We start from the raw sequence: 9,714 nt of genomic DNA, 5'->3' as shown, positions 1-9,714 counted from the left end.
ACTGGGCAGATAATAGGAGCTCAGTTACTGAGTGGTCTGCCTGGCAACAAAGGGATTGGATATGTGCGGTCACGCGAGCACGCCGTTCCTTCTTTTTCTTCTTGAATGAATATGCTATTGTCCGGTTGGAATATTATCGCAATTTTACGTTAAAAATACCATAAAGATTGATTTTAAACAGCGTTTGACATGCTTCTAAGTATGGTAATGGAACATTTTGACTTTTTGTCTCTCGTTCCCCGCTCGTGCGTTATGCCTTTGGATAAGTGATCTGTACGCACGAACAAAACGGAGGTATTTGTACATAAATATGGATTATTTCGAACAAAAACAACGTTTATTGTGGAAGTAGCAGTCCTGAGAGTGCATTCTGATGAAGATCAGCAAAGGTAAGAGAATATTTCTAATACTAATTCTGAGTTTAGGTTGCCTCGAACTTGGCGGGTGTCTGAATAGCTCACCGTGATGGCTGAGCTATGTACTAAGAATATTAAAAATGTGCTTTCTCCATAAAGCTATTTTAAAATCTGACACAGCAGTTGCATCCAGGGGTAGTCTGTCTATAATTCTTAAAATAATTGTTCTATATTTTGTCAACATTTATGATGTGTATTTTTGTAAATTGATGTGAACATTCAACGGACAGTTTGGTGGGAATACATTTTCTGAACATCACGCGCCAATGTAAAATGCTGTTTTTGGATATAAATATGAACTTTATCGAACAAAACATACATGTATTGTGTAACTTAATGTCCTAGGAGTGTCATCTGATGAAGATCGTCAATGGTTAGTGCTTCATTTAGCTGTGTTTTGGGTTTTATTGACACATGTCCCTGCTTGGAAAATGGCTGTGTGAATATTTTTGTCTATGTACTCTCCTAACATAATCTAATGTTTTGCTTTCTCTGTAAAGCCTTTTTGAAATCGGAAAATGTGGTTAGATTAACGAGAAGTTTATCTTTAAAATGGTGTAAAATAGTTGTATGTTTGAGAAAGTTGAATTATGACATTTTGTTGTTTTTGAATTTCCCGCCCTGATATTTCACTGGCTGTGTCCCGCAGGTGGCTAGCACTAGCGTCCAACCTAGCACATAGAAGTTAATGAAAATGAAACTCACCAAAACAACAAAACAGGAGAACAACGAAAACGTGACGTTCTGGGGCTGCTCAAAGGCAGCTACACAAAAACAAGATCCCAAACCTAAAGGTGGAAAAAGGGCTGCCTAAGTATGATTCCTAATCAGAGACAATGACGGAGGGCTGCCTCTGTTTAGGAACCATACTCTGCTCAACACAAAGAAATAGACAAACTAGATTGCCCACCCCACATCACACCCTGACCTAACCAAACTAGAGGAAAATAAACATCTCTCTAAGGTCAGGGCGTGACACAAAGGTCGTACTTTTTGGAGAAATGTCCTCTGGTCTGATGAAACAAAAATAGAACTGGCCATAATGACCATCGTTATGTTTGGAGGAAAAAGGGGGAGGCTTGCAAGCCAAAGAACACCATCCCAACCGTGAAGCAAAGGGGTAGCAGCATCATGTTGTGGAGGTGCTTTGCTGCAGGAAGGACTGGTGCACTTCACAAAATAGATGGCATCATGAGGAAGGAAAATTATGTGGATATATTGAAGCAACATCGCAAGACATCAGTCAGGAAGTTAACCTGTTGGGGCTAGGGGGCAGTATTTTCACGGCCGGATAAAAAATTTACCCGATTTAAACTGGTTACTACTCTTGCCCAGAAACGAGAATATGCATATAATTAGTAGATTTGGATAGAAAACACTCTAAAGTTTCTAAAACTGTTTGAATGGTGTCTGTGAGTATAACAGAACTCATATGCCAGGCCAAAACCTGAGAAGATTCCATGCAGGAAGTGCCCTGTCTGACAATTTGTTGTCCTTCTGTTGCATCTCTATCGATATTACAGCATCTGTGCTGTTACGTGACACTTTCTAAGGCTTCCATTGGCTCTCTAAAGCGTTCAAAAAGCGGAATGACGTGTCTCCTGTCTCTGGGCAAAGTACAGCAGCAGAATTTGTAAGTGGCCTGCCTGGGGACAGTGAGACTGAGATGCGCATTCACGAGACTTCTAAATTTTTTGAATGAATACAACGTTGTCCGGTTGCAATATTATCGATATTTTACGAGAAAAATAGCATAAATATTGATTTTAAACAGCATTTGACATGCTTCTAAGTATGGTAATGGAACATTTTCAAATGTTTTGTAGTAGTGACCTGAACGCACAAAAAAAACTGAGGTATTTGGATATAACTATGGATTATTTGGAACCAAAACAACATTTGTTGTTGAAGTAGAAGTCCTGGGAGTGCATTCTGACGAAGAACAGCAAAGGTAATCCAATTTTTCTAATAGTAATTCTGAGTTTAGGTGACAACCAAACTTGGTGGGTGTCAAATTAGCTAGCCGTGATGGCTGAGCTATGTCCTCAGAATATTGCAAAATGTGCTTTCACCGAAAAGCTATTTTAAAATCTGACATAGCGATTGCATAAAGGAGTTCTGTATCTAGAATTCTTAAAATAATTGTTATGTATTTTGTGAACGTTTATCATGAGTAATTTAGTAAATTCACCGGAGGTTTTCGGTGGGTATGCAAGTTCTGAACATCACATGTTAATGTAAAAAGCTGTTTTTTGATATAAATATGAACTTGATTGAACAAAACATGCATGTATTGTATAACATAATGTCCTAGGAGTGTCATCTGATGAAGATCATCAAAGGTTAGTGCTGCATTTAGCTGTGGCTTTGGTTTTTGTGACATATATGCTTGCTTTGAAAATTGCAGTGTGATTATTTTTGGCAGGGTACTCTCCTGACATAATCTAATGTTTTGCTTTCGCTGTAAAGTCTTTTTGAAATCGGACAATGTGGTTAGATTAACGAGAGTCTTGTCTTTAAATGGTGTAAAATAGTCATATGTTTGAGAAATTGAAGTTATAGCATTTTTGAGGTATTTGTATTTTGCGCCACGCGATTCCACTGGCTGTTGAATAGAGTGGGACGCTAACGTCCCACTGGCCCAGAGAGGTTAAAGCTTGGTCGCAAATGGGTCTTCCAAATGGACAATGACCCCAAGCATACTTCCAAAGTTGTGGAAAATGGCTTAACTTCTATGGGCCAGGTGGGACGTGACCGTCCCACCAGCGGGACACACTATTCAACAGCCAGTGAAATAGCATGGCACGAAATACAAAACAGCAAAAATCTCATGATTTCATTTTCTCAAACAATCAACTATTTTACACCATTTTAAAGATAAACTTCTCGTTAATCTAACCACAAAAAGGCTTTACGGGGAAAGCATACAATTAGATTATGTTAGGACATAAACTTCATAAGAAATACCACACAGCCATTTTCCAAGCAAGGACATGCATCACAAAAACCAAACATACAGCTAAAATATTCACTAACCTTTGATGATCTTCATCAGATGGCACTCATAGGACTTCATGTTACACCATACATGTATGTTTTGCTCGATAAAGTTCATGTTTATATCCAAAAACCCCATTTTACATTGGCGCGTGATGTTCAGAAAATGTATTCCCACCAAAACAGCCGTTGAATGTGCACATCAATTTACAGAAATAATCATCATAAACGTTGATAAAATTTACAACAGTTATTGAAAGAATTATAGATATACTTCTCCTTAACCTGTTGGGGATAGGGGGCAGTATTTGCACGGCTGGATAAAAAACGTACCCGATTTAATCTGGTTACTACACCTGCCCAGTAACTAGAATATGCATATAATTATTGGCTTTGGATAGAAAACACCCTAAAGTTTCTAAAACTGTTTGAATGATGTCTGTGAGTATAACAGAACTCCTATGGCAGGCCAAAACCTGAGAAGATTTCAAGCAGGAAGTGGCCTGTCTGAGAAGTAGTGTTTCATCTTGGCTCTTTTTATTGAAGACTCAGGATCTGTGCAATAACGTGACACTTCCTACGTCTTCCATAGGGTCTCAGAGCCCGGGAAAATGTTGAACGATATCGAGGCAGGCTCTGGCTGAAACACTTTATCGCTTTTGGCAAGTGGCCACTCAGAGTACTATGGGCTTAGGCGCGTGACCGCTTCGACCGAATGGTTTCTTTTCCTTTGTCTGTTTATCTAAACGCAGATTCCCGGTCGGAATATTATCGCTTTTTATTGAAAAATGGCATAAAAATTTATTTTAAACAGCGGTTGACATGCTTCGAAGTACGGTAATGGAATATTTAGAATTCTTTTGTCACGAATTGCGCCATGCTCGTCACCCTTATTTAGCCTTTAGGATAGTGTCTAGAACGCACGAACAAAACGCCGCTGTTTGGATATAACGATGGATTATTTTGGACCAAACCAACATTTGTTATTGAAGTAGAAGTCCTGGGAGTGCATTCTGACAAAGACAACAAAGGTAAGAACATTTTTCTTATAGTAAATCTGACTTTGATGAGTGCTAAACCTGCTGGGTGTCTAAATAGCTAGCCCTGTGATGCGATCTACTGAGAATATTGCAAAATGTGCTTTCACCGAAAATCTATTTTAAAATCGGACATATCGAGTGCATAGAGGAGTTCTGTATCTATAATTCTTAAAATAATTGTTAAGCTTTTTGTGAACGTTTATCGTGAGTAATTTAGTAAATTCACCGGCAGTGTTCAGTGGGAATGCTAGTCATATGCTAGTCACATGCTAATGTAAAAAGCTGGTTTATTATATAAATATGAACTTGATTGAACAAAACATGCATGTATTGTATAACATAATGTCCTAGGGTTGTCATCTGATGAAGATCATCAAAGGTTAGTGCTACATTTAGCTGTGGTTTGGGTTTATGTGACATTATATGCTAGCTTGAAAAAATGGGTGTCTGATTATTTCTGGCTGGGTAGTCTGCTGACATAATCTAATGTTTTGCTTTCGTTGTAAAGCCTTTTTGAAATCGGACAGTGTGGTTAGATTAACGAGAGTCTTATCTTTAAAATGGTGTAAAATAGTCATATTTTTGAAAAATTGAAGTAATAGCATATCTAAGGATTTGAATAACGCGCCACAGGATTCAACTGGCTGTTGAGTAGGTGGGACGCAAGCGTCCCACCTAGCCCATAGAGGTTAATGCAACAGCTGTGTCACATTTTAAAATAACTTTACGGAGAAAGCACATTTTTCAATATTCTGAGTACATAGCTCAACCATCAAAGCAAGCTACAGTTACCCGCCAAGTTCTGGGGTCAACTAAACTCAGAATTAGTATTATAAATATTCTCTTACCTTTGCTGATCTTCGTCAGAATGCACTACCAGGACTCCTACTTCCACAAGAAATGTTCTTTTTGTTCGAAATACTCCATATTTATGTCCAAATACCTCCATTTTGTTCGTGCATTCAGATCACTATCCAAAGGCATAACGGGCGAGCGCAGTACCAGAGACGAAAAGTCAAATAGTTCCATTACCGTTCGTAGAAACATGTCAAATGTTGTTTACAATCAATCCTTAGGGTCTTTTTAACATAAAACATCGATAATATTCCAACTGGACAATAGCGTATTCATTCAAGAAGAAAAAGAAGGAGGGGCGTGCTGGCGGGCTCGCGCATCACCAAGCCCTTTGTCCTCAGGCAGTCCACTCATTGACTGAGCTCCTATTTTCTGCCCAGTAACAGGAGAAGGATGAAACACGTTTCTAAAGGCTGTTGACAGCCAATGGAAGCCTTAAGAAGTGCAACATGACCCCACAGATACTGTAGTTTCGATAGGGATTCAAAAGAAGAACTACAATTCTCAGAGTTCCCACTTCCTGGTTGGATTCTTCTCGGGTTTTTGCCTGCCATATGAGTTCTGTTATACTCACAGACATCATTCAAACAGTTTTAGAAGCTTCACAGTGTTTTCTATCCAAATCTACTAATAATATGCAAATATTTGACTCTGGGCCCGAGTATTAGACAGTTTACTCTGGGCACGCTTTTCATCCAAAAATGAAAATACTGCCCCCTATACCTTAAAAGGTTAAGGACAACAAAGTCAAGGTATTGGAGTGGCCATCACAAAGCCTTGACCTCATCCTATAGAAAATTAGTGGGCAGAACTGAAAAAGTGTGTGCGAGCAAGGAGGCCAACAAACCTGACTCAGTTACACCAGCTCTGTCAGGAGGAATGGGCCAAAATTCACCCAACTTATTGTGGGAAGCTTGTGGAAGGCTACCCGAAACGTTTGACCCAAGTTAAACAATTTAAAGGCAATGCTACCAAATACTAATTGAGTGTATGTAAACTTCTGACCCACTGGGAATGTTGTGAAAAAAATAAAAGCTGAAATAAATAATTCTCTCTACTGTTATTATGACATTTCACATTCTTAAAATAAAGTGCTGATCCTAACTGATCTACGACTGGGAATTTTTACTAGGATTAAATGTCAGGAATTATGAAAAACTGAGTTTAAATGTATTTGGCTAAGGTGTATGTAAACTTCCAACTTCAAATGTATACTCCAATTTAGACACTCCTCCTTTTCTCCAATCCTTACATCTTTTATGGTCCAACAGGAAGACGAAGTGATAGAGTAATAAACCATTCTGTCTCCCTTAATGTGACCTGACCTGACCTCAACACCCTTGATGTCTAGTCCAAAGCTCTCCACCTGTATCACCTATTGCACTCCTGTGACTTCTTCCCATCCACCCAGCACATTCCAAAGTCATCTGTCTCCTACAGATAACCATTAACTTGTTATGGATAGGGGGCAGTATTTTCACGGCCGGATAAAAAACGTACCCGATTTAATCTGGTTATTACTCCTGCCCAGAAACTAGAATATGCATATAATTAGTAGCTTTGGATAGAAAACACTCCAAAGTTTCTAAAACTGTTTGAATGGTGTCTGTGAGTATAACAGAACTCAAATGGCAGGCCAAAACCTGAGAAGATTCTGTACAGGAAGTACCCTGTCTGACCATTTCTTGGCCTTCTTTGTCATCTCTATCCAAAACAGAGGATCTCTGCTGTAACGTGACACTTTCTAAGGCTCCCATAGGCTCTCAGAAGGCGCCAGAACGTTGAATGATGACTTTGCAGTCCATGGCTGAAAAACAGTAGCGCATTTTGATAGTGGTCGATCTGAGAACAATGAGACGGGCGTGCGCATGCACGTGAAGAGTCCATTTTGCATTTTCAGTCTTTGAACGAAAACAACGACTCCCGGTCGGAATATTATCGCTATTTTACGAGAAAATTTGATTTTAAACAGCGTTTGAACAGCAAAGGTAATCCAATTTTTCTTATAGTAAATTTGAGTTTGGTGAGTACCAAACTTGGTGGGTGTCAAAATAGCTAGCCTGTGATGGCCGGGCTATCTACTCAGAATATTGCAAAATGTGCTTTCACCGAAAAGCTATTTTAAAATCGGACACCGTGATTGCATAAAGGAGTTCTGTATCTATACTTCTTAAAATAATTGTTATGTTTTTTGTGAACGTTTATCGTGAGTAATTTAGTAAATTCACCGGAAGTGTTCGGTGGGAATGCTAGTTCTGAACGTCACATGCTAATGTAAAAAGCTGGTTTTTGATATAAATATGAACTTGATTGAACAAAACATGCATGTATTGTATAACATAATGTCCTAGGAGTGTCATCTGATGAAGATCATCAAAGGTTAGTGCTGCATTTAGCTGTGGTTTTGGTTTTTGTGACATTATATGCTAGCTTGAAAAATGGGTGTCTGATTATTTCTAGCTGGGTACTCTCCTGACATAATCTAATGTTTTGCTTTCGTTGTAAAGCCTTTTTGAAATCGGACAGTGTGGATAGATAAAGGAGAGTCTTGTCTTTAAAATGGTGTAAAATAGTCATATGTTTGAAAAATTGAAGTTTTCGGATTTTCGAGGAGTTTGTATTTCGCGCCACGCCCTATCATTGGATATTGGAGCGGTGTTCCGCTAGCGGAACGTCTAGATGTAAGAGGTTTAACTTCTAATGTAACAACCATTCTCTATCACCCCTCAGGTACTATAGTATTACTTCTGATCTATCATGTCTCTAGTATAGCAATGTTCAAAGTTTAGCCCAGAATCCAATACCAATAAAAGAACTTCAGTTAAATGTATATGAATGTAAAGGATGTCTGGTTAGCCCTTTTCTGTTATTGTGCTTAGACAGTCCATACATCATCTATGTCCCAGTCCTTTTTCACCACCTGAGAGTAAACTGTGTCTTCCCTTGAAGGATGCTGGTTCCCCACTGCCACTGCAGAGTAGGTGACATCCTCAGCTGGCTTGACGTCTGCATCTTTCTGGTCTTCTCCAGATGGGTCATGTGCTTTGCTCTTGGCAATGTTGAATCTGACGATCTCAGAATAAACCAGGTCCTGGAGAAAGACAACGGGAGGGAGAGTGTGAGATAGATGAGGATCGCTGAATGATTACACATGTAATGTGATTAGCTAAAACCTTAGGCTGGAATTCAGTCAAACGCACAACGAAAAACAAGTTTTCAATGAAAAACCTTACCTGTTCTCTTCCTGTTCCTGTCCTGTCTGCATTGACCACCAGGCTGCTTGCATCTGAAAAACAACCACAGCGGGTTTTACAGAAAGCAGAAATCCAGGACAGGGCTGACTGAGCAGAAGGGGAACTTTTATGTGTGGTTCCTACTCACCAATGCTGACAGAGGGGTTGAATAAAGCCTTGTGCCTAGTTAGAGAGAATAATATAAATATATTCACTGGTAAAACATCCCTTAAAGGATGCTGGTTCCCCACTGCCACTGCAGAGTAGGTGACATCCTCAGCTGGCTTGATGTCTGCATCTTTCTGGTCTTCTCCAGATGGGTCGTGTGCTTTCCTCTTGTCAATGATAATCTCAGAATAAACCAGGTCCTGGGGAAAGACAAAGAGAGGGAGAGGGTGAGAGAGATGAGGATTGCTGAACGATTATTAATTTAATGTGACTATTTGAAATCTTAGGCTGGAATTCAGTCAAACACACAAAGAAAAACATGTTTTCATTAGTTCTCTGTTCCGCCTTATTTGGACACAAGCTGAAGCTAAACAACCTCACATCTTCTCTTCCTGTGCGTGTCCTGTCTGCATTGACCGCCAGGCTGCTTGCATCTGGAAAACAACCACAGAGGGTTTTACAGAAAGCAGAAATGCAGGTCAGGGCTGACTGAGCAGAAGGGGAACTTGAGTCGTGTGCTTGGTAAAAAATATGGTTCCTACTCACCAATGCTGACAGAGGGGTTGAATAAAGCCTCACGCCTAGTTAGAGAGAATGCTATAAATTCCTCTGCGCTTCTAATGACCTTCAAGACCATGAGTATATAGATCTACTGAAAAATAACAAAATACTTTTGATCAAACTTATCAAGTTGCATACATAAAAAATGCCATGCTCTGAAAATGATTCACTAACGTCTAACTAACACATGCACATATTTGATGATATCATATGACTGTAGATGTCTGATGATACATTCAATTCCATTGAGATACATACAGTATATATTTATTATGTTCTCTTTAATTACAGACAGTGTACACACCTCTTCCTGACAATGATGAGGTAAGCTGTGGCTGTCACGACAACTGTTACCAGGAGGGCTGCGGTAACAATTCCCACTACCTCGCCAGATGATGGAGGTGGAATGTGATCTGGGAAAGGAAACAGAACCACTGTAACCTC

General features: G+C 39.4%; 1 long non-coding RNA gene across 1 annotated transcript; it reads right to left on the bottom strand.

Annotated features, from left to right (window-relative positions):
* Positions 1-8,123: 8,123 nt before the first annotated feature.
* On the bottom strand, positions 8,124-8,726 carry LOC106592230 (uncharacterized). Its single transcript, XR_001325598.3, has 3 exons — positions 8,690-8,726; positions 8,542-8,594; positions 8,124-8,399 (listed from the first exon to the last, which is right to left on the bottom strand). It is a non-coding gene; the product is annotated as an uncharacterized LOC106592230 (long non-coding RNA).
* Between the last annotated feature and the right edge of the window lie 988 nt (positions 8,727-9,714).

This window comes from Salmo salar, chromosome 02, assembly GCF_965601325.2.
Source record: "Salmo salar chromosome 02, fSalSal1, whole genome shotgun sequence".
NCBI classification, from domain to species: domain Eukaryota; kingdom Metazoa; phylum Chordata; class Actinopteri; order Salmoniformes; family Salmonidae; genus Salmo; species Salmo salar.
Note: the sequence above shows the minus strand (reverse complement) of the source record. Positions and strands in the feature narration are given on the sequence as shown.